The following is a 26,684-nucleotide window of genomic DNA, read 5'->3' on the forward strand; positions in this document are numbered from 1 at the left end:
TTTCAGATGGTACAAAATCTTTTGATTTTTTTTTTTAACCATTTGAAATGTAAAAGCCATTCTTGGCTCATGGGCTGTGGATTTCAACCTCTATTGCTGTTCTTTCAAGCCAGCCATCTAATAAAGCAAATGAATTCTCCTGTCCTAACTGCTTTGCTTACCAGAGTTTTGCCTTGGAGTTAGAGATTTCAAAGCCTTAGTTAGTAATAGTGTTATTTGCCTTGTTTTGCCATTATTCCCCAAATTTAGTGGTAGCTTAATTAAGGAAGGATTTGAATATTCCTGTATCCCTGGCCTAATGTTATCCAAAGAGCACCACAACACCTACTACCATAGTGATACTTGCATTGGGGTGAATGTCTGTATCTTCAAAATTCACATGCTAAAGCCCTAACCCCCAACGTGATGGTATTTGTAGATGGGGCCTATGGGAGGAAATTAAGGTTCAATTAGGTCATGAGAGTGGGGTCTTCATGAAGGGATGAGTGCCCTTATAAGAAGAGAGGCCAGACACCTTGGTCTCCGTCTATCATGAAAGAAAATAATGAGAAGCAGTGCCTCAAGCCAGGAAGAGGTACTTAAAACCCGACCACGCTGGCACCCTGATCTTTGACTTCCAGCCGCCAGACCTATGAGAAAAGAAATTTCTGTGGTTTAAGCCACCCAATCTATGGTATTTTGTTACGGCAAGCCGACTAAGACAATATTCCATTGGAATCTCCAATATTTAAAACTGATGAACATGTATGTGCACTGTATGATGTAGGTATCATGCAGATTTCAGATTTGAATGATTTCAGAGCTTACGTGATCAGCCACAGGATTCAGCTTTCTTTCTCATCTAGTAGAGGAATAGATTTTACAAACCAATAAAATGAAATTAAAATAATGATAACAAAAAAATTAATAATAATAATGATCACCTATCATTTCTTAAAAGATTATCTTGACATCCAACTTAACAACTTGACAATCTCGATTTTAGAATTAAGATGAATCCTTCGAATTGAACACACAAACTTAAAAACTCCCCTACCTTATCCTTATTTTTTCTTATTTTCCCATGGAAAGGTAAAAAAATTTGCCACAGATCAGTCTCTGTTTGATAATTTTTTTTTTTTAATTACAGTTCCAGAGTACGCTGGAGCAAGGGCAAACTCTCTACAAAAGTATTAGTAAATGCATGTTGTGATAAAAATTATGAACTACATGTAAATACAATTATGATGTCTTGCATGTCCAACACAATCCCAAGGGCTCAACATTCTGCCAATTTATTTTACTGGGAAGAAAAACTAAAGCAAAATAAAGGGCTCTGCCCAAGTTCATATGTCAAATAATGCTAATGATGGCTGCATTTGGGCTAATAAGGTTAAAACAAGATTAAGTCACTTTCTAGAATGTGTTTTCAGGGAAAAGAGACTGTATGGTGTTCCAATATAAAGCTAACTTAGAATTACAGAATTCGAGAGGAAGAGAAACCTATTTAAACCCATGTGAAATAGTACAAATTTCTCTTTATGGCTGATTATCTAATAAGGCCTGAATAAAAGCTCACAATGTAATGTTTTAATAAATTAAGGGTTATGCAGTCATCTGCCCAAAAGAATCAAGCTTGGTTATTTGCACTTGATCTTAGCCAAAAGGCTAAGAAGTGATAAGCTTGCTGACTTGATCACCCTAATTTTTTTCTTGGCCTTAATCATTTTTATTAAAGTTATCATTACTTTCTTCTTCAAAATGTTACCACTCCTCATCAAAACAAAAAAGAAGAAAACAAAAAGACTCTTCTGAAGAAGGTCTGGAAAAAAAAAAAACTAAAAAGATCTGAAGAATGGACATATTCCAACATGAAGTTACAGGCAATATCTTTAATCAAGAGAGAAAAAGGCAAAAAAAGTTGTAACAGAAATTTATAAAATGAGAATAAACTCACATAGGGTAAAATTTTTACTTAACCCACATCCAATTATTTGATATGAAAGACTGCTCCCGTTTTTTATTATTAGAAACAACACTACAATAGGTGCCTTTCTAGGGAAATTTCTAAGCACATAATAAGGCATTTCTTTTTCTCCTTTTTTTAATTTAATTTTTTTCAAGTTTGTTGGTTTATTTATTTATTTATTTATTTGGGGGGGGGCGCGGAATGAGCACGAGTGTGGGAGGGGCAAAGAGAGAGAGGGGAGAGAGAGAATCCCAAGCAGGCTCCACGCTGTCAGCACAGAGCCCCAGGTGGGGCTTGAGCTCATGAATCTGTGACATCATAACCTGAGCCAAAACAGAGACTTGGCTGTTTAACCAACTGAGCCACCCAGGTACCCTGGCATTTCTTTTTAATGTAGTAAATATTTACACAGTTCAAAATAAAAATATCCTGAAGTAAATTTATTGACAGTTTATTCTTCCTTGTGATTCTGTCACCAACTCCCTTTGTTAGAGGTAACCGCTGATAACGGACTGCCCTTTGCTGTGCCAGAGATATTTTATGCATGTATAGAGCTATGCATGTACAATCCCCTTTCATGCTACAAATGGTAGCAGAGCATACACAATGTTATCGGCCTGCTGTAAAAATAAATAAATAAAACAGTCATGCAGGAGGACTTGACGTATCGGCACACAAAGATTTTGTTTATTGTTTTTTACTTATTATTAACTACTTACATGTTATAGAACATTTAGGTCGTTTTCAAGCTTTTGTTATGAAAAAAAAGTGTCACAGTGAGAAACCTCCTCATCTTAACTCATTTCCAACACACATGAGTTTCTCTGTAGGGTAAATTCCTTAGTCAAAGAGTACATGCATTTGTACGCGTGATACACATTGCCAAACTACTTCTCTAGAAGTGGACCCCTTTGGACTTCAACCAGCAAGGTAAGAGGATGCCTTTTTTATCTCACTTCAGGGTCTGGGCCTACACGGAGCACACCTCAGGGTTTCAGCCTTGCAATTCATTTTAGTTCTTATTTTCTTGCAAGTCTTGCCCTGGAGGACTGCCTGGGATCATGCACTATGGCAAGAAGTGATGCGTATCTGGAAGACCAGTGACGAACATTTAAGGACACTTGGATTCCAATGCTGGCACCACCAGATGGCACCCACGCAGGCCCCAGATCCGAATGCTTCATAGGTGGAAACCCTCTACAAACCTTCTCCAAGCCATATCTAACCCCTCCTCTGGTGATGTGTGATTCTGGAGACGTGCTTCCTGGAGTAGGACCAAGGGACACGGAAGAAAAATTTAGGAATACATTTTCTGGCTGCTAATTCTGGAAAACTTGCAAGTCTTCAGTTAAGAAGGCAAAGCCAGGGGCGCCTGGGTGGCTCAGTCGGTTAAGCATCTGACTTCTGCTCAGGTCATGATCTCATGGTTTGTGAGCTGAGTCGGGCTCTGTGGTGACAGCTCAGAGCCTGGAGCTTGCTTGAGTTTCTTTGTCTTCCTCTCTCTCTGCCCCTCCCCCGCTTGTTCCCTCTCTCTCTCTCTCTCTCTCTCTCTCTCTCTCTGTCAAAAATAAATAAAGCATTAAAACAAATTTTTTTACAAAAAGCAAAGCCAGTTCAACTTACACTACAGATTGCAAACTAAGGCCTGTGGGTCAAATTCAGCCAATGAATGGATTTTTAAGAAAATTTCATACATAGCCTTTTGAAAAAATTGATTTAGTTGCCAACATTTTTTAAAAACTGAAGATTTCTCAAAAATATCTGCATTTCTGTCTTAAAAGAAGTCGATGGCCCCAGCAAGAACAGCCTGCATCCTACAAGGGAAAAATCTGCTGGTGCTGGTTTACAGGCACTCCTTGCATTTTCTGCTCATTTATACAATAAATATTTATGGAGGGTCCACTAGGTGCCAGGGGTGACCAGCAGTGACCAAGACAGACAAAAATCTTTGCCTTCATGAGGGAGTCCGATAATAAATAAGATACATTATATTGATGATGTAGTATGTAAGCAGGAGAAGAATAAAGCAGGGAAAGGGACCAGGGGTACCAGGAACACAGGGAGTTTGCAATTTTGAATCGGGTTGGAGAGAAAGTGTTGCTCAGAAGGGGTGAGCAAATGGGAATAAAGCAGGCTGGCACACTTCCAGAACAGCTGGGGACCAGTGTGCTTGGACCAGGGCCAACACACGGAAGAAGAGTCAGGGAAGGAGACAGAGAGGTACGTGGGCCACTTAGGGCTTTGTTTGCCCTGGGAAGAACTTTCGCTTTTACCCTGAATGACATGGAAGCCACTGACGAGATTCAACAGAGGGGTGACACGATCTGACTCAGAGAGATGGTCACTGTGGATGTTGCACTGAGAACAGATGACTGCAATATGCAGGGGAAGCAGGGAGACCAGTTAGAACACCATTTTATTTTTTTTTATTTTTATTTATTTATTTTTTTAATTTTTTTTTTTAACGTTTATTTATTTTTCAGACAGAGAGAGACAGAGCATGAACAGGGGAGGGGCAGAGAGAGAGGGAGACACAGAATCGGAAACAGGCTCCAGGCTCTGAGCTGTCAGCACAGAGCCTGACGCGGGCCTCGAACTCACGGACCGCGAGATCATGACCTGAGCCGAAGTCGGACGCTTAACCGACCGAGCCACCCAGGAGCCCCAGGACACCATTTTAATAATTCAGTTGAGATGTGACGGCGTAGTGGCAACCCAGCAAGGGAGTAGTGGTTGAATCCTCCATGTAGTTTAAAGACAGGCCAACAGGATTTCCTGATGGACTCTACGTGTCATGTGAGACAAGGGAAAAGTCAAGTGCAACTCCAAGGATTTTAACCTGAACAAAAGGTACCACAGAGTCACTTTTAACTGAGATGCCACTTGATATGTGTCACTCCCGAGTTACCTGTCTGGCCCTCGCAGGGCAACGGCCCATTTGTACCGTTGAAGCCTAGTTCCTTCACTCCCTCCTCTGCATCAGCGCTCCCTGAAATGTAAAGAAGCCCATGGGTGCTCCTGGGAGGGGATACATGGATGGGGGGTGTCTGGGACAATGGTCAAATCATCTAGTGCTTGACCACAGTGGTGTTTACAAGGGCGTGAGCTTATTAAACTAAGCATTTAGAGTTTTGGTAGGTAGGCCCTATATCCAAACAGACACACAGAAGCAGCCCTAACGATACACTTCGGAGAAGGGACAGTCCTTAAAATCTCGAGTCTGGTATTTGTGAGTTCAGTTCCTGGCAGGATGACCTCCTAGCCCTGTGACTTTGGACAAGATCCTCAGGCTTTCTAGGCCTCAGTTCCCCATCTGTAAAAACTGTAAAGCAGTATCACCACCACCACCCTTGTCCCCAGGTTGTCCTCACGACCCAGAGAAACAACACACACGAGGTACGTGGTACCATGGCTGGTGGACAGTAAGTACTCCATAACTAACAGTGCTGTTACTGTAAGAAGGCTCTTGTTCTCCCTCGTCAGGCGTCAAGTGCAATTAGCCACCATTCCTAGCAATGCCCACAGCCCTTCAAAACACGTCAACCACAAAAACCCTCTCACACAGAGTCAGGCAGAGAAGAAACGAAGTTTTTGAACTTTCTCATATCATAATCTACTTATTACCTTGAGGGAAAACAAGTCCAGAAGGCCTTTTTACTCTTTATCTGAAAAAAACAACAAAACACCAGGAGAAAAGGAAAAAAAAAACACCTCACTCTTTCTGTAACAGTGTGTCTCTGGAGGCTAATTCTGCAGCAATGATTGCGGGTATTAATTTGAAGAAGATCATTTGGCCATGATATAACGGGAAGAGGAATATTTACCGAAAGGATGTAAAATTAGCCATTCTAATTCCCTTATGGAAATCAGTCAGTGCTAGAAATGAGGCCTTTGTTTTCTTAGGAAAGTGGGGCAGATAGGAAGCACACAATAGCTATTTGTACACGATCCTGCGGGTGTAATGGGCACTCCTGGACCTGCTCCATTCACCGCCTCAACCTGCTGGCTCCTTGTGCTTTGTGAGGACAAGAGGCTGGCCACAGGCAACAAAATTCTCAAGGGCTCAACAGCTTACCTTCAAGTTTGTTTTGCTCCAGTCCTGTTCTGACTTTGACAGTACAATTTGGCGGTTACAAGCTTTGGGTTTGAAGTCTAATTACAGTAGTGCCCCCCCACCCCCACCCCCCCCCCCCCCCCCCCCCCCCCGTCCAGGAGGGATACATTCCCAGACCCCTGGTGGGTGCCCGAAACGGTGGATAATACTGAGTCCCCTATTCCCCTATTTATATTGTGTTTTCTCCTGTGTGTATATATCTCTGATAAAGTTTAATTTATAAATTAGGCACAGTAAGAGGCTAACAATAATTAATAATAAAATGGAACAATTATTATGATATACTGTAATAAGTTACGTGACTGTTGTCTCTCTTAGGGCCGCGTGGGTGGCTCAGTCCGTTAAGTGTCCGACCTCGGCTCAGGTCATGATCTCATGGCTTGTGGGTTCGAGCCCCGTGTCGGGCTCTGTACTGACAGCGTGGAGCCTGGAGCCTGCTTCAGATTCTGTGTCTCCGTCTCTCTCTGCCCCTCCCCTCCTCAAAAATAAAAATAAGCATCAAAATATCTTACTGTACTCTCCTCACCCTTCTATGACAATGTGAGATGATAAAACGCCTATGAGATGACATGACGGGAAGTGAGTGACACAGGCACTGTGACGAACCGTCAGGCTACCGAGGACCTCTGGCCCTATGTGAGAAGGAGGACCACCTGCTTCTGACTGAGGCTGAACAAAGGTAACCGAAACTGCAAAGAGCAAAACGCGGATGAGACAGGATTACTGTATTTGAAAACAATTCAAATCCCGTGTCTGCTACTAAGTGTGTGGTCTTGGGCAAGCCACTGACGCCTCCTAAGCCTCAGTTTCTCATCCTGTGAGGGGCATAGGTAGCCCACTTCATAGCACTGCTGGGATGATGAAATGAGACGGGGCGTGCGAAGTGTGTGGCAAACACATAGCAGGCACTCGGTCAATGTTGGCAGTCCATGCTCAAGGGCTAAGATCCTTGATTCACAGTGTGGGGTACAAGTAACTGGCTATCGCAGTAGCGGCAGTTGTAGAAGCAGTATAGAAAGAACGAGGCATATCCTCTGTTCTCAAGGAGGTCTAATGGGGGAGGCAGGTAAAAGGCAGAGCAAAGTGAGGTGTGGGGGATGACAGGGGTAGCACGGAAGCACACAGCAGGGCCCCTAAACCAGTCTGCGGTGAAAGCAGGGAAGACTTCCCAGAAGAAGCAACATCTCTGCTGAGCAATAAGTGAACAGCGGGGCAAAGAGTTCTAAAGGTAAGTGGAACAGCATGTGAAAAGGTCCGCAACTGAGAGAGAGAGAGAGCATGATGCAGAATGGGATGGCAAGGTGCCAGGTGGGGCTGAAGCTGAAAGCAGGAAAGCCAGGCTGGTGAGCGATTAGACTAGCAGAGTGAGCAGGGCCCCAAAAGAAGCTATGCTGACTGGATCCTGAGACCAAAGGGGAGATGTCAAATGATGTGAACCATGGGGGCGCCTGGGCCGCTCAGTCCATTAAGTGTCCGACTTCGGCTTGGATCATGATCTCACAGTTCCTGAGTTCGAGCCCCACATTGGACTCTGCTGACAGCTCAGAGCCCGGAGCCTGCTTCAGATACTGTGTCTCCCTCTCTCTCTGCTCTTCCCCTGTTTGCACTCTATCTCTCTCTCTCAGAAATAAACATTAAAAAAAAAAAATGATGTGACAGAAAACACAAGGTCAGATGCTTCCCCTTCTACTCACATTGCCCGCACCAAACCCTAGAGAGTTCCATCAGCTTTTCCTCCAAGAACATGTGAATCTACCCTTTACTGTCCCTCTCCAAGGCATGATTACAGCTCCCCCAGAAGTCTGGAAAGGTCTGTTTGCTAGTCTGTGTCCACACTTAGCCCCCGGAATGTATTCTTCACAGAGTATCCAGAGGGATTTTTAATCTTTGACCCATGGGTTATTTACAAGTGTGTGGTTTGATTTCCAAACATTTGGGATTTTCCAGATTTCTTTGTTATTCATCAGAAAAAAAAATTTTCAATGTTTATTTCTGAGAGAGAGAGACACACACACAGTACAAGCGGGGGTGGGGCAGAGAGAGAGGGAGACACAGAATCCGAAGCAGGCTCCAGGCTCTGAGCTGTCAGCACAGAGCCTGACATAGGGCTGGAACCCACGAACTGTGAGATCATGACCTGAGCCGAAGTCGGACGCTTAACCAGCTGAGCCACCCAGGTGCCCCACCTCTTGTTATTTATTTCTAACTTAATTATCGTGTAGTCACAGAGCAGAGTCTACATGGTTTCAGTCCTCTCAAATTTATGGCCCAGCATATGGTGGATCTTGGTGAATGTTCCCCATACATGTGAAAAGGAGGTTTATTTTGCAGTTGTTGGGTGGAGTATTCTATAAGTTCTGTAGCTGTCAACTTGGTTTGATACTGTTGTCAAGGACTTCTATACCCATACTGATTTTCTGTTTGTTTATTCTAACCAAAGGAGCTCCATGGAGTTTTACCTCCAGACATTAAAGAAGGGGTAGAGAATTGTGAAATTACTGCAAATTCACTTACATCAACAGATATGATGAAGTCCCAGTAGTTTATTTTTGCTTTTGTTTCCCTTGTCTCAGGAGACATATCTAGTAAAAAGTTGCTTTGGCCGATGTCAAAGAGGTTACTGCCTATGTTCTCCTCTAGGATTTTAATGGTTTCTTGCTTCACATTTATGTCTTTTCAAAACATTTTTTTAAGTTTATGTATTTACGTATTTATTTCTTAAATATATATTTTAAAGTTTATTAATTTATTTCAGAGAGACAGAGACAGCATGCATGGGGAAGGGGCAGAAAGAGAGGGAGACAGAATCTCAAGCAGGCGCCATGCTGCCAGCACAGAACCCGATGTAGGGCTTGAATTCATGAAACTGTGAGATCGTGGCCTGAGCCAAAACCAAGAGTCAGAAGCTTAACTGACTGAGCCACCCAGGAGCCCCATGTTTATTTTGAGAGAGAGAGAGAGAGAGAGAGAGAGAGAGAGAGAGAAAGAGAGAGAGAGAGGGCATGCATGAGGGGCAGAGAGAGAGGGAGAGAGAAAGAATCCCAAGCAGGCTCCATACCATCAGTGTGGAGCCCGATGTGGGGCTTGAACTCACCGACCTTGAGAAAATCACCCGAGCTGGGATCAAGAGTCAGACACTCAACCTACTGAGCCACCCAGGCGCCCCCACATTGAGGTCTTTAATCCATTTTGAAGTTCACTCATATGTGGAATTTAAGAAACAAAACAAATGATCCTTGGGGGGAGAAAGAGAGAGAAAGGCAAACCAAGAAACAGACTCTTAACTACAATGAACAAAGCGATGGTTACCAGAGGGGGCGTGGGTTGGGGGGATGGGTGAAATAGGTGATGGGAATTAAAGAGGGCACTTATTGTGATGAGCACTGAGTGTTGTAAGTGTGAAACTACTAAATTGTACCCCTGAAACTAATATTACACTCTATGTTAGCTAACTGGAATTTAAATAAAAACTAAAAAAAAAAAAAAAAAAAATCCAGCTATGATTTGGGACCATCACTCATTTTCACATTAATCAGTCAATTAGCAAAAGGGAAGTGTTGAAGTCTCCAACTCAGCCTGTGGATTTGTCTATTTGTCTAAGTATGTTTTTGCTTTGTAGCTTTGGAAGTTCTGTTACTCATTTAGGTGGGTGACATCTTCCCGATGGCTTGATCCTTATACCATTATGAACTGCTTGGGAGGCTTTTTCAAAAAATCTACTTTAGAGGATGCCACTTTCCTTCTTAAACCCCCTCAAGACTTGTCACTGAACTTTAAGTAGCCACAGACATACCATCGCCCATAAAAGGCCCTGGAGAATGGACATGCTCTGTTCACCTCCAACCTCGTCTTCTATCAGTGGTGTTCTTTCACCTCCTAGCCTAACCTAAGGTTTTTCTGGCTTCAGGGTCTTAAACTTTTCATTACCACTCTGTTACTGTCAAAGTCAGCAGAGGCTGGGGAGTGAAATAACTTACTACAGAGCCAATAAGCTCTTGATTCTCTTCCTACATACGGCCAAGGTCTCCTCTGTCGGAGTCTTAAGTCTTTGCTGAGACAGGCACTAACAAATAAATCTCTTCTTTCAAAAGGAAAATAAATGGAAACTGGGGACTTCTTACTTACCAAGGAATCAGCTTTGGGAATGTTCTCTCACTACATTCCCTAAGTTCTTGACATCTGAGGTAAAGAAGATAAAGTCTCCAAATATGCTCAAAAAGAGCATGTTTATTTGGGCACCTGGGTGGCTCAGTCAGTTGAGCACCCGAATTTGGCTCAGGTCACGGTCTCACCGCTCATGAGTTTGAGCCCCACATTGGGTGCTCTGCTATCAGCACAGAGCCTGCTTTGGATCCTCTGTCCCCCTTCTCTCTGCCCTTTCCCTGCTTGCTCTCTCTCTCAAAAATGAATAAAACATTAAAAAATTCTTTAAAAAAGAGCATGTTTATTGGCTATGAAATACATGTGCAGCCTCTGATGCTTTTGTCAGTTTCAAGGTTTGTGAGCTATTGTTTTAGATAATTGCTTAAAAAATCAGAACTATGATTAGTGTGAAAATGGATGACGTTCCCAGATCATACGTGCTGTTGTAAATAAGTTAGCAATGATTTGATGTTTCTCCCCTCCTTTGGAGCCTGTCCATAAAGCTCCATTGAGTTTCTGTGACTGGGAATAAGCAACTTCCCTGGCCTGTCAGTGAAGCCTTCCCCCATGGGAAGCAGAGCTTTCCACTCACTGTTCTAGAACACCCAGTTCTGACTTATCCTTCAGATCCGAGCTCAGATGGTACCTCCCCAGTAAGGCTTCCTGGAGAACGCCCACCCTTCCCCCTTCCCAGTCTCCTCATCACAACACCTAAGAACCCTTTCCCACCACTTCTTACACCAGTGGCCTTTGTTGAATTATTTTCTCATTTACTGCTTGCTTCCCTGATTAGAATAGAAGCTCTGTGAGGGCAAGACCCTCTGTGTCTACTTAACTTCTGAAGCCCATGTACCTAGCACAATGCCTGATATAGAGATTAGGCATCCAATAAATATTTACAGAAACTAAGGAATTCAACTGCTGACCTGCATCAGAACCACTATAAAACTTGAAATGCTTTAAGGCTGATCGGTGGATAAGACAGGTCCTGAGAAATGAGATGGTCTGTGAGCAAATGAAGTCTCGAAGACCCAAGGGGTCTAAGCATATAATATAAGACAGCTAGGGGCTAAGCATATAATTCCATTCCCTTACCTCTCAAGCATCTCTACAACGTCCTTAAAACTGAAGGAAAGGTAAAGGAACCAGAGGGGGGAGGACAGAACAGAAGGAAAGACAAAGGAGCCATTCAGATCCAAGTAGAACCAAACTCTAGAGAGGGAGCCTTTGGAAAATGCCATCAACGATAATCAGAAGAAGGTAAAAACATGTAAAGAGGGTTAGAGCAGGAGGGGGCAACAGAGAGGAGGAAAGGACAAGGTTTCAAGAAGTAGAAAAAAAGAAATGTTTTTTGGCCAGGTGAAAAAGACATCTATGCATATGAAAAATAAGAGACCTGCTTATGACTAAAATAGCCACAATCCATCTAGTCAGAATCAGCAAGGCACAGACCTTGTATTTACTAAATCAGATCATGATTGAAGAAATGGTGCTCCTGTGGAAAGGCACAGGAAAGGCAGACACTATTTTAATTTTTTTTAATGTTTTTATTTATTTGAGAAGGAAAGAGAGAGACAGAGCATGAGTGGGGGAGGAGCAGAGAGAGAGGGAGACACAGAATCGGAAGCAGGCTCCAGGCTGTGAGCTGTCGGCACAGAGCCCGACGCGGGGCTCGAACCCACAAACTGTGAGATCATGACCTGAGCCGAAGCTGGATGCTCAACCGACTGAGCCACCCAGGCGCCCCAGGCAGACGCTATTTTAGTGTGGGAAGATGGAACAGCTCTGGAGACGGATGGCGGTGCACAGCCCTGCATGTACTCAGGGCCACAGCACTGGAGGCTTAAACACAGTTCCAGTGGTTAAAAGCATTTTATATTGCATATATCTTACAGTAAAAAAGATATATATTCCCTTTTCCCCCTAAAAACAGGGGAAAGGGAAACACAGGCACTGTTAGCACGCCTTTGCAATTAAAGTGCGGCTTACACAATGTACTCTGTGGGGTTACTTAACCTATTTCTACCTTGGTGAATTTTCACTTCCCTAAGCCAAATATACTCCAGGCATTTTTCCAAGGTATTCTTTCATTCTTTCATTTCCACAGTTCAATCAGGTCCCTGTCCTTTTCTTCTCTTCTTGTTTTGAAATATCAGTCGTACAGCACATTCTCCTCCAGGCAAGATGTCTATCAAAGCTGACCAAGAGGACATCTCGGGGCAAGAAAAGAGCAAGAGAGAGCAACCCCTCCGCTACCTGACTCCAGCTCTCTTAACAGAAAGTCTTCCCCTGTGGGGATGGGGAGGGGGGTGGGTGAGCAGATTCTGGGAAAATGTTTGGTGACCCCTGCCCCTTCTCATTCTACAGGAAGATCAACTGGATGGAACAGAGTTTCTAAGGTTTTCTGGACCTTCCGCGCTGGGACCAAAATTCCAAAGTCTCCAAACGAAAAGAAAAAAGGAAAGTACACAGCAACATAAATCTGCAATTTGATAAAAATAAGTAAAAATAAGTACCCTTTTCCTCCACCATTCTTTCACATTCCTTTTGAAAAAAATGCACACTGGACCTATATTGAAACAGGCTATTACAGAGACAAGAACTTTTGAGGAAAGAGAGAAAGCTGAATAAAAATGAACACTTCCACCAACGTCTGGGTAATCTGCGAGGTCCTCTAGTAAAGAGAGGTGGAAATCTGAAGAATGAAAACTGATCAGAAGGGGTAATAATAGCCTGAGACCCATGTAAACAATAATCCCATAAAATAATTAGGTAGGTAAGATACTATTCTGGCTAAATAATTATAATAATTATAAACACTCATATAGCACTATGTGCGAAGCCCTGTTCCACCAGCTCAACCTAATAGGTAGTAGTATTAGTATTATTAGTAGTATTAGTAGATAATAATAGTATTATCTATTTATAGATGAGGAAACTGAGACACAGAGAGGTCAAGTTACTTGCCCAAGGTCACAGAACTCTATGAAATAATGAATCCACAGATTTTTTTTTTTTTTTGTCAATAAACTAATTTACAAATGTAAAGGAAAAATAAAGTAATCCCTTTGTTTACTCAATACCCATTGCATGTTAAGCATCCTTCTGGGCATTTCATATACAATGGTACCTCAAAAACCTTGCTAAGGTGGTATTATTACCCGCATTTAACAGATGAGCTTGAATAACGTACCCAAGGTCACTGCTGAAAAATGGCAGAGTGAAACCAGGGTTCTTTGATACCAAGGCTCATGCTGATTTTCACCTAATGCTAACCGTACATGCTCACAATGTGACTGGTGGATGTGGTTAGTCACAGAGTAGTTGTTCTCGAACCTCCGTGTACCTGAGAATCATTGATGAAGTTTGTTTAAAATGCAGATCCCCGGTCCCTACCCCCAGATTCTGAATTATTAGGTCTGGCGTCGGCACCTGGAACCAGCGTATATGTATGTATGTGTTTTTAAATGTTTCATTTTGTGACCATTTTAGACTTTCACAAAGAGTTTCAAAAGGAGTCCAGAGAGTTCCCACGTACTCATCACTGAGCTTCCGCTGTGTTGACGTGTGACATGACAGAGAACTTGTCAAAACTAAGAAATTAACCTTGTACAACACTACTAACTTAAAACTATAGAATTGACTCTGATTTTAGCAGCTTTTCCACTAATGTCCCTTTTCTGGTTCAAAATTCAATCAAGGATCCCACCTTGCATTGAGTTGGTACGTTTTCCTAATTTCCTCCAATCTTTCCTTGTCTTTTCCTTAGTCTTTCCTTGTCTTTTCATGATCTTGACACCTTGGAAGAGTAGTGGTCAACCACTTGGTAAAAGTCACTCAATTTGCTGTCTGGTGTTTTCTCATGATTAGACTGAGATTATGCATCATTGGGAAGAACACAGCAGAGGTGAAGTGCCCTTCTCAGTGTATCATATCTGGGCGTATATGATGTTGATATGTATTACTAGTGATGTGAACCTTGATCACTTGGTTAAGGTACTGTCTCCCAATATTCTCTGCAATAAACATATTATTTCCTGCTTCATAATTGCCAAATATTCTGGAGGAAATGCTTTGAAACATGCAAACATCTCGTTTCTGGTTAAAGTTTCACCCCCTTATTTTATTTTATTTTATTTATTAAAAAAAAATTTTTTTAACGTTTATTTATTTTTGAGACAGAGAGAGACAGAGCATGAACAGGGGAGGGACAGAGAGAGAGGGAGACACAGAATCGGAAGCAGGCTCCAGGCTCTGAGCTGTCAGCTCAGAGCCCGACGCGGGGCTCGAACTCATGGACCGCGAGATCGTGACCTGAGCTGAAGTCGGACGCCCAACCGACTGAGCCACCCAGGCGCCCCTTATTTTATTTTTTTTAAAGGAGCATAGATTATTTTTAAAAAAATGTTCTTTAATGTTTATTTATTTTTGGCAGAGAGAGAGAGAGAGAGAGAGAGAGCGAGCATGAGTAAGGAAGGGGAAGAGAGAGAGGGAGACACAGAATCTGAAGCAGGCTCCAGGCTCTGAGCTGTCAGCACATGACCCGACGCGGGACTCGAACTCACAGACTGTGAGACCATGACCTGAGCCGAAGTCGGACGCTTAACCGACTGAGCCACTCAGGTGCTCCTCACCCCCTAATTTTACATCTTACCTACAGCCATTAGTACTATGGCATTCTAATGGTCATTTTCTATTTTCTGCATTCTTTCTACAAATGTTAATTCGAATTCTTCTGAAGGGAAGAGTTGTCACTTCTCCCCATTTATTTATCCATTCAGTTATTTATTTGTATTAGTATGGACTTACGGAAAATTATTCTATTTCAGGGGTTATAGGTCCATACTGTCATTGCTTATTTTGTTGCCCATGCTGTTCCAAGTCTGGACATATGGGGCTCTTTCAGATTGCTTCCCATGCCCTTTCAGTATGACTCCCTCCTTCCCTCCATCGCTCCATCGCTCCATCCATCCATCCATTCACTTTATATTTTAACACATCATTAATTTCCAGCACCACAATACACTCTGCTTCTAGCCTCTTTCAGTGGATAGTTAGGAAGTGCACCTATGTATACTACCCAATGCATACACATATATCTATAATTATCTTTCTATCTATCTATCTATCTATCTATCTATCTATCTATCTATCTACTTATCTATCAAAAACATGGATCCAAATCGATGCTTGACCTTGGGAGCCTGTATGACTATGTGATGCTGAGAAATAATTTATTGAAGGTAATGAGAAATTTGAGCTTAGATTATTAGGGTGTCGTGGTGAGTTTTAAAGAATTGGGTATGATTTTAATAAGTGAGGCTGGATGCAGAGGAGAAAAGTGGCCAGGGCATCATCCCCAGGCAACAGTATGGCGAAGGATAATATGTTCAGCATCTCAGGAGGACAATGGCAGACCAGCCTGGCTGGACAGGTAAATCATGATTTGGAATAATGCTGAAGAATTAACAGGTGAACTCAGTAAAAATGCAAAGGGCCCTAAACAAAAGGCTGGCCCTGAACAAAAACCCTGAACAAAAGGGTTTGGACTGGATCCTACATGGGAACAGAGACTCTGAAAAGGTTCTGAGCTCAGAATTCACAGGCTAAGAGTAGCATTCAAAATCCAAAAATCCAGGAGTGGCATGCAGGAGGGAAGGGACACAGTTGGCAGGGAGATGAGTAACCAGGGTGGTACAACCATCCTGTTCTCTATTATCACTGCCATGTTTATTTTTTTGTATTAATGTAAATACAGCCAGGCCCAGAACACCTGGTCAGAAAGAGGCCTGTACTTTCACAGTGTGCCTATATGTCTTCTAGCTTCCATACATTATGAAAAGCTCTTATGTTCTTGTTTTCTTCTCTTTCTTATTGGTTTGCCATTTTAAGAAATTCTCCAAAGTACACAATACACAAATGCATGCTTGTGTGTTAGCAAAACAGACAAGGCAGCAGTCTGTGGCGTCAGAAATTCAAGCTCCTCTTTTCCTGTCTATCCCCTCCCTACACATCACTACTCCAAGCCCCCACATCCTCTCTCTTTTCATTAAAACGAACTCATAGTAAACACTTCAGTGAACAGCACCCTGACTGTTTCTACACATTTATCTACACGTGTGATTGTAGGATGTCTAGGCATTCTGATCTTAACTCACTTATTACCTCCTCAGAGATCTCTACTCCGTCACTCTTTAAACTCATAAGTTTTTTTCCCCATAATTCTTTTAACTACCTAAAATAAAATGTATAACTTTTTTTTTTTTGGTCATTCTTTCATGGTTTGGATGTAAGTTTTAAGAGCAGGAAATTTGGCTCCCTTGCTTACGACCGTATTTCCAGGGACAGCTACATAGCTGGGGCTCAATAAACACTGTTGAATGAATGGCTGTGTGTATATATACACTCACCCACATATGTACATTTGGATTTTTAAAAATAGTAGTGGAATCATGCTATACATACTTGCTAATTATCTGCTTTGAGATACTTTCCTTTCACTTTGGATGTGCAGAGAGCAAAGGACTTTCTGTTCCATGCTGAATATTCTCAAACATCCTATTTGATAATGTAAATTAGCCTAAGATAGGATAGAATCACGAACACTTGGAAAGTACTGATCCTATATACTGTTTTTTTTCCAGTTTAAAAAAATTTTTTTGTAGTATTTCTTTTTGAGAGAGAGACAAACAGAGCATGAGCAGGGGAAGGGCAGAGAGAGAGGGAGACACAGAATCCAAAGCAGGCTCCTCAGCTGCTCTGAGCTGTCAGCACAGAGTCTGACGTGGGGCTTGAACTCACAAGCGGTGAGATCATGACTCGAGCCAAAGTCAGACGATTAACCGACTGAGCCACCCAGACGCCCCTTTCCTGTACAAACATTGGGAGTCTGTACAAAAATAAATACCCATTTTTTATTAAATAGTGATCCACCAATTTAACTGTTTTGAGATGTTAAGGTTGATCATTAAATTACCAGCATAAAATACGGTGGCACAGGAGAAAATTAAGATAACAATTTGTATTTTTGCTTCCACTGTGCCCTCTTGTGGAATTACATGTAACTTACATACTCATTTTTGTGAAGTTTTAAAAAAGAGCAGAATGTACCAATGTCATGACTGCAGTCACACATGCTCCCCATTAACAGATTCCTCTGATCACTTTAATCTTTGATCTCCATGCAAACACAATCAGACTGCCTCCAAGTTGGGCAAATAAACGATGGCTTTGTTTGGGATGGTTCTCCTAAAATTCTGGCTCATCAAACTTGTATTTGGTCTTTGATTTCATCATCGCAGCTGTGTGGCCAACTGTCATAGCTGCACGCAGGACGTTTTCCACAGGCCTTGCATTACTGAAGGTGTCTGGTTTCTCTGGTGCGTTCTGAGATGATGGCTGTCTCAGACCTTCCATCTGCTTCCATCTCTTTTGGCTTTCTTCCTCCTGTTATCAGGTGTTGCAGTCCCAGCCAGCAAGTACACACTATCTTTTCCTGTTGACTGTAGACATCCTGGTAGCCAGGGAAACTGTCACTTAGAGCAGTCTAGTCTTTTGGTCAGATGGTGCCTCCCCAGAGGATGTGTTCTCTGCTAGGGAGTTGCTGAAAACGGGATCAGTAGGTCTTCAGGAACTGTAGGTCTTCCCTAAAACTGGACTAGTTTTCTAAGAATGTTTTCCCTTTCCATATATTTGAAAATCAAATCCAACCAACATTTACTGAGTATTTACTGTGTGCAAGGCTGGATACTCTTACGAGCGTTATACCTTCAAATCCTCTCTACTGCTCTTTGAAGCACTTGCTAAAGCCCTGATTGTAAGTCGATGCTCCCTCTCTCCTTCCCTCCCTCCCTTTCTCCTTCCTTCCTTCCTTCTTTCCCTCCTTCCTTCTTTCCCTCCTTTGTTCCTGCTTCCCCTCCCTCCTTCCTTCTTTACTTCCTTCGTTCCTGCTTTCCCTCCTTCCTTCCTTCCCTCCTTACTTCTTTCCTCCTTCCTTCCCTCCTGCCCTCCCTCCCTCCCTCCCTCCCTCCCATCTGTTCATGCATTGAAATACTTTTACAGAGTGCCATCTGTTATTAGGTGCTGGAGATCAAAGATCTTTCTCCTGACAGGACTCACATGCTAGTGGGAAAAGTAAAAAAAAGAAAAAAAAAGAAACAAATAAATACATCATGCAGTCTTCTAACTGAAGACAGCAGAACAGGGGAAAAGCAAAGTGAGGGGTGTAGCAATTTTAAATATAACAGCCTCACTAAACAGCAAAGCAAAGACATATGTGCTTGCGTTACACCCATTTCATAGTGGAAGAATGGAAGGCTTGGGAGGTATTCTGGAACACTTTGGTAATGTTTTCTGTAAGTACAGGAGAAAACGGGGCCCTCTGAAAATGCAAGAAGTAGGGCAGAATACCTATGTTATAGAAGAAACTTGGACTAATTTCAGTTTCCTCATTTATAAAAAGGATACAAATCAGAGTTGTGAAGAGTTAATGAAACCATAAACTTAAAGATCCTCCAAGTGTTAAGTGCAACAGACACTGCATTGTCTTGGGCCACATCGTAAACATTCTTTGCTTTCAGTGGTACGTCCTGAAGATACATCTTAAAGCCCATTTCTCAAACTACTTTCAACTGCATCTCACAGTAAGAAATGCATTTACATCATGAGTCTAGTATGTGCATAAATATATGAAACAAACAAAAAATTCAAAAATAATATTTGTCTGTGCTCTATGCAGTGCATGCTCACTATTGTATTCTACTTTATTTTACTTTTTTGAAATCTGATCGTAATCCACTGAATTGATTTGAAGAGTTACCAGTAGATAATTTTCCACAATTTAACAAATACAAGGGTTGAAGTTAACAAAGGCTTGGTAAATAATTAAATACAGATAGAGAGACAAGTGGACAAATAAAATTTCCACGTCTCCCACTGCATTTACTACTTTCACAACTAACAATCAATTCCAATTCTTTAAATGCTGTTTTTGAGGGGCACCTGAGTGGCTCAGTAGGTTAAGCATCTGACTTCGGCTCAGGTCATGATCTCACAGTTCTTGGGTTCAAGCCCCGCGTTGGGCTCTGTGCTGACAGCTCAGAGCCTGGAGCCTGCTTTGGATTCTGTGTTTCCCTCTCTCTCTACCCCTCCCCTGCTTGCATTCTGTTTCTCTCTCTCTCAAAAACAAACATCAAAAAATTTTTAAAATACAATTTAAATTGTTTTGGATATGTGCATTCAAGTCACTAAATAATATGTTAAAATAACAACTATTTCTCTGAATCTACAGCACTTCTGACACCAAATGTGTCAATTCTCCAACACTGCGGATCTACTGCGTATCCTACAATTCAATGATGACACTAACCACCTGAGTTAGTGCAGAGCCAATGGATAAGGGCCCAGTCTGTCAAGACTGCACCCCACTTCAGATGCCAATCATAGTACTTGGTTCCCAGGTACCCACACTTATGTCTAACTTGGCTACAAGAACATGAGAGTTCCCATGATCTACTCCTCAAGTTAGATGACTTGCTGTAACAGCTCAGAAAACTCAGGAAAACGTTTTCAGGGATTTATTATAAAGGATATAATAAAGGATACCCATGAGGAAGTACATAGGGTGAGGTCCAGAGGGGTTGCGCTCACAGAAGCTTCCATCTGCACAAAGCATGGAGTAAGTCACCACCCTGGCACATGAATGTATTTACCAACCAGTCTTTAATCATGACTTCGTCTTTCTGATGACCAGCCCAAGAAGAGTCACCTCAGGGGAACAAAAAACACTCCTATCACCCAGGGAATTCCAAGGAATTTAGAATCTCTGTGTAAGATGCTCCTATTACCCTAATCATTCAGGAAATTACAAGATTTTTTTAGGACCTCTGTATCAGGAAGAGGGTCAAAGACCAAATACTAGAACAAAAGGTATTCCTAGCACCCCTCTCACTCAGGAAATCACAAGAGTTTTAGGAGCTATGTATCAAAAACCAGGGGCAGAGTCCAGATATGTATTTCTTATTATATCACACATGTCTTATCTATTGACTTTCTACCCTGGAAGATAATGTAGCTCCCTTTCACACAAACTCCCAACCCCACCATATTTCTCAAATACACACTTCTCATCCCCTAATACAGCATACCAAACTACTGTTTAGCTCAATATACACTGTTATCTTATGATGGCATATAAACACTATTTCCAATCAAGCCATGGAGTGAACCACAATACTTTACCACAATTCTTTTTTCCCTGGAATTAATAATTGCCTTTTTTGCTGTTATTGTGTTGCTTAGTTTTACACATATTTAGCAAAGTTCATTCCACAGCTTCCTGATATGCTTTAATCAGAATGCTGTGCAGCTCTCACTTTCTTTCTCTTTTATAAACTCTTTTATATCTCTTTTATATCTCTTTTGTGGGATTCCTTGCTCCCAGGATCCCATGTCCTCTCCTTTATTGATCTACTCCTTCATTCCGGTGGAGCATTCTCAGTAGCTCCCTGAGAGAAGACTCAGAGGAGGTAAATATTTCAAAACTGTGCACATCTGGAAATGTCTCGGTTCTACCCATGTGCTTGGTTTGTAGTTTGGCTGGGTATGGAATTCTAGGTTGGAAATGATGTCACTCTGAATTTCAAAGGCATTGCTGCAATATTTTAGCAATTCCACTATTGCTGTTGAGAAATATGGAGCCCTTCTGATTTCTAATACTTTGGATGTGACCCTTTCTTCACTATTGACACATAATATGACGTTTTCTCTCTATTGTTCTCAAAGTTCAAGTCCTTTCTGCCATTTGGTCCAGTCTGCTGTTGAATCCCTTGGTCAGCTCTGTGATTCTGTTTGGTACTTTTTTATACTTTCTATCTCTTTGTTGAAATTCTCACTTTGCCTATGTATTGTGCTCTGACTTTGGTAGCATCTTTATTACTGTTAACATTTTAATCAAGTAAATCATTTATTTCCATTTTATTAAGGTCTGTCTCTGGAGTTTTATCTTGTTTTTTAATTTGTAACATATTCCTCTGTTTCTTCATTTTCCTTGACTCTCTGTGTTGGATTTTGTGCATTAGATAAAACAGCTGCCTCTTCCAGTCTCCTATACATCTCACTCAAGCTCTAGGATGTCTCTCAAACATTTGTGATGATTCAATCCATCTTCTTTGTTCTTAGGGGCTCCCAGTAGTTGAGAGTGCCAAGACCCATTTCAATGTGGGTGAAATGGGTATTTCCTTGCTTGCCAAATGTGTAGGAATCACTCAGCTGGTTCCTAAATTTCTTTCAGAGGGAATTATTCCATGTGTAGCTGTAGACTCAGGGTGTCCATGAGAGAAGGTGAATTCAAGAGGCTCCTATACTGCCATCTTGGACTGGAACCCTGAAAATTGAAGCCAATCTACCTCATGATGTATGACTTTTTTTCATTTAATGTAATAGTCTTTTGGTGGTTCCCTCAACCTGGAAATCTATGTCTTGCTGTTGTAAGAAATTTTCTTGGAATTAATTTCAATGTTGATTCCTATCCTTTGTGCTCTCTATTGTCACTTTTCAGAACTACTATTGTTCATATATTGGATCTTTCCTCTAATTTTCTGTTCATTTCACAGCTATTCTCCATCTCATTGGTTTTTATTGTTTATCACTCTACTTTTGGAACAATTTCCTCAACTTTTTCTGCAGTTTTTGTATTGAGTTGCTCATGTCTGCTATCAAATTTTTATTTATTTTGAGAGAGAGCAAGAGAGTGAGCAGGGGAGGGGAGAGAGAGAGAGGGAGAGAGAGAATCCCAAGCAGGCTCCACACTGTCAGCACAGAACTCAACATGGGGCTCAAACTCACAAACCATGAGATCATGACCTGAGCCAAAATCAAGAGTTAGACACTTAAACTACTAAACCACCCAGGTGCCCCTACACATTTGAATTTATAAACATTTTGGTTTTAGTCTCTAAATGTTTAATTTTTTATAGAATCCTATGCTTCTTGGGGCTCAATCAGTTAAGTGTCCAACTCTTGATTTTTGCTCAGGTCATGATATCACAGTTATGAGATTGAGCCCCACATCAGGCTCCACACCCAGCGTGCAGCCTGCTCAAGATTCTCTCTCTTCCTATTCCTCTACCCCTGTCCTGCTTACATGCTCTCCCCGCCCCCCCCCCCCAAAATCCTATGCTTCTTCATGTAATAATCTTCTTTCTCTGAGGATACTAATGATAATTTCTTTAGAAGTTTTATTTATCCTGCATATATTATTTTCTCTAAGTTGATAATTTCTCTTTATTTGTTTTGACCTTTGTCATTTCTGTTAGAGTTTCTTCAAATGTCTTGTGATCTCTGGGTTTTTATTAACTCAGTCTGAATCAATTTTGATTGCTTGCAGCCAGAGAATTATAGTAGGTACTCAACAAATATGAGTTATGATTCTTATGCTTCATAACAAACATGATAATTCCAGAACTACTAGGAGGGTAATCATGTTGGGGACAAAAAGACAATTTTCTACAGTGTGTCTGATATTATAACAGTGGTGTTCTCTGCTGAGGTATGTTCCAATTGTTCTGTGTTGGTTATGGCTTGGCCAAATAGACCAAAAAAAATTTTGTTGCTATTAGCCAAGATAAGGTCCCTTTGCGAAAAAAGTTAATAATCTCAGTAGCTTCCTGCCACATATCAGTCCTTAAAATGACACTAACTATAATAAAAATAGAAGCTCACACTTACTATGTGCCAGGCACAATTCTTAAGGATGTTAAATGTATTAACTAAAATTTTTACAATTTTATTTACAAATTTATTGTTGTGAGTTGGCAATATTCTTATTCCCATTTTACAGATGAATAAATTCAGGCAAAGAAAAGTAATTTCCTCAGGTTACACAGCAGTAAGTGGCATAAGCAAGATCTGAACATATTTGGGCTGCTTTAGAGTCTATAGCTTTAACAACCACACCATATTGCCTTGATATATCTCAAATTAATTTCTATCTCCATTACATGCTTCCTAGTACTGTGGCTATTAAGTTTCTTAAAGGCCCTACCATATATATATTCTTTATCCTAACAAAGTAAAAGGGCCTATCTGAAGGCTTGAGAAGAGATGTTATAGAACAAGTCATTCTTTTTAAAAAAAATTTTTTTAACGTATATTTATTTTTGACAGAGAGAGAGAGACAGAGCATGAGTGGGAGAGGGGCAGAGAGAGAGGGAGACACAGAATCCAAAGCAGGCTCCAGGCTCTGAGCTGTCAGCACAGAGCCTGACGCGGGGCTCGAACCCACAGACCGCGAGATCATGACCTGAGCCGAAGTCGGATGCTCAACAGACTGAGCCACCCAGGCGTCCCAAGAACTACTCATTTTTAACTCAGATAATAATCTGTTGTTTGGCCTCTCCAGCATATCTTCCTTCATCTTCTGAGAAGAACAACCCTCTCTCCTGTGAAAAAATCAAATACCTGTGGTTCACATGTAGGTGGCCCCTGTTGCCCATGGATGATAATGTGACTTAACTTGGGCTAATCAGAGTATCTTACCTTTCTGGCCATAATGATTATTCAGGGATGGGCACATGAGCCATTCAGGGGCAATCACAATATACCACAGGATTTTTTTTCTATTTTTGAAATACAGAGACAGAGAGAACATGAGCAAGCAGGAGACGTGCAGAGTAAGATGGAGAGGAAGAGAGAATCTTAGGCAGGCCCCATGCTCAGGGCAGAGCCCGATGTATGGCATGATCTCATGACTAACCTCATGACTGTGAGATCATGACCTGAGCCCAGATCAAGAGTCGGACACTTAGCTGACTGAGCCACCTCGTTGCTCCTACCCCAGAATTTTTATGACAGTTATTAAGTACCATGCTTTTGATTTCTAATAGCTCTACTGAAATATAATTTACATATCAATTCATCCATTTAAAGTGAACAATTCAATGGTTTTTAATATATTCACAGAGTGGTGCAACATCATCCCAATCTTTTTTTTTTTTTTAATTTACATCCAAATAGTTAGCATATAGTGCAGTAATGATTTCAGGAGTGGAATCCAGTGATTCATCCCATACATATAACGCTCAGTGCTCATCTCAGTGAGTGTCCTCCTTAATGCCCCTTGCCCATTTAGCCCATCCCCTCCCCTACAACTCCTCCAGCAATACTGTTTGTTCTCTGTATTTAAGAGTCTCTTGTGTTTTGTCCCCCTCCTTGTCTATATATATATATATATATATAATATATACATAATATATATTATATATATATAATATATATTATATATATATTATATATATATATATAATTTTTTTAACGTTTATTTGTTATTGAGAGACAGAGAGAGAGAGAGAGAGATAGCATGAGCATGGGAAGGGCAGAGAGAGGAGGAGACACAGAATCTGAAGCAGGCTCCAGGCCCTGAGGTGTCAGCACAGAGCCCGACACAGGGCTCAAACTCATAAACTGCAAGATAATGACCTCAGCCGAAGTCGGACGCTTAACTGAATGAGCCACCCAGGAGCCCCTGTTTTTATATTTTTATATCACTTTTGCTTCCCTTCCCTCATGCTCATCTGTTTTGTATCTTAAATTCCACATATGAGTGAAGTCATATGATATTTGTCTTTCTCTGACTAATTTTGCTTAGCATAATACACTCTAGTTCCATCCTTGTTGCTGCAAATGGCAAGATTTCATTCTTTTTGATTGCTGAACATCATCATAATCTACTTTTCGGACATTTTCAGCATGTCAAAAAGAAATTCTGTACACATTAGCAGTCACTCCCTATTTTCCACATCCTGATTAGCCCTAGGCAAGCACTAATCTACTATCTTTATAAATAGATTTGCCTATTCAGTACATTTCATACAAATGGAATCATACAATATGTGTTGTTTTTGAATGGCTCCTTTCATTTAGCACGCTTTCAAAGCACACCCACACTGTAGCATGTATCAATAATACTTACTTCATTTCTATTTCCTGCCAAGTACTATTCCATTTCACACGCATAATGCATTTTATTTATCCAGTCAACAGTTGATGGATTGTATCCATCTTTTTGGGTTGTATCCATCTTTTATCTCTTAGGAACAACGCTGCTATGAATATTTGTGTACATATGTTTTCATTTCTCTTCATTATGTAGAAGTGGAGTTGTTGAGTCATTGGGTAACTCTACGTTTAATCTTTTGGGGAAATGGCAGACTGTTTTTCAAAGCAGCTGCACCATTTTATATTCCTACCAGCAGTGCACAGGGCTTCCAGTTTATCCACATCCTTGCCAACATTTGTTATAATGTCTTTTTGATTACAGCCATCCTAGTGGGGTGAAGTGGCATCTCAGTGTGGTTTTGATTTCATTCCCCTGATGACTAATGATATTGAGCATCTTTTATATGTATATTTCCTCTTTTTATATCTTCTCTGGAGGCATGTCTATTCAGATCCTTTGCCCATGTTTTAATTGGGCTATTTATCTTTTTATTATTGAGTTGTAAGAATTATTTATAACAAGTTCCTTATCAGATATGTGATATGCAAATATATTCTCCCATTTTGTGGATGTCTTTCTTTATATTTTCTTGATGGTCTTATTTGAAGCACAGAAGTTTTCAATTCTGATGTAGTCCAAATATCCAGTTTTTCTTTTGTTCCATGGGTTTTTGGTATCATATATTAAAACAAAACAAACAAAAAAAAACACAGTCTAATTGAAGGTCCTGAAGATTTACTCCTGTATTTTCTTCTAAGACTTTTCCATTTTTAGCTCTTCTATATGGGTCTTTGATCCACTTGAATTAATTTTTTTAATATGGCATGAGGTAGGGAATACAACTTTATTCTTTTGCATGTGGATATTCAGTTTTCCTGGCACCATTTGTTGAAAAGATTACTATTTCTCCATTGAATGAATCTGTAACTATGAGAATTCATTTCTGGACTCAATTCTCTTCCATTGCTCTATATGTCTATCCTTATGCCAGTACTGCTTTGGCTTGGTTACTGTACCTTAGTAGTAAATTTTAAAATCAGGAAGTGAGAATCTTTCAAACTTGCTCACCTTTTCCAGGTTGGTTTTGGATATTTTGGGTCCCTTGAGTTCTCCTTCCTTCCTTCCTTCCTTCCTTCCTTCCTTCCTTCCTTCCTTCCTTCCTTCCTTCCTTCCTCACTCCCTCCATCTTTCTTTCTTTCTTTCTTTCTTTCTTTCTTTCTTTCTTTCTAATAAAGATTATTTTTAAGAGCAGTTTCAGGTACACAACAAAATTAAGAGAAAGTACAGAGATTTCTGTTATATCTCCTGTCTCTACACGTGCATAGTCTCCTCTATTATCAACATCGCTCACCAGAATGGTATATTTGTTACCAAGTATGAACCTACATTGACATATCATAATAACCCCAAGTACATACTTTACATGATGGTTAACTTTTGGTGTTGTACATTCTTGGGTTTGGACAAAGGTATAGTTACATATA

The 26,684-nt window shown here is 41.0% G+C and overlaps 1 protein-coding gene across 1 annotated transcript in view; it reads right to left on the reverse strand.

The window, feature by feature from the left end:
* GXYLT2 (glucoside xylosyltransferase 2) overlaps window positions 1-26,684 on the reverse strand; it is a 96,021-nt gene that overhangs the window by 23,054 nt on the left and 46,283 nt on the right. The gene's annotated exons all lie outside the window — the stretch shown is intronic.

The sequence above is a fragment of the Acinonyx jubatus genome, chromosome A2, assembly GCF_027475565.1.
Source record: "Acinonyx jubatus isolate Ajub_Pintada_27869175 chromosome A2, VMU_Ajub_asm_v1.0, whole genome shotgun sequence".
In the NCBI taxonomy this organism is placed as follows: domain Eukaryota; kingdom Metazoa; phylum Chordata; class Mammalia; order Carnivora; family Felidae; genus Acinonyx; species Acinonyx jubatus.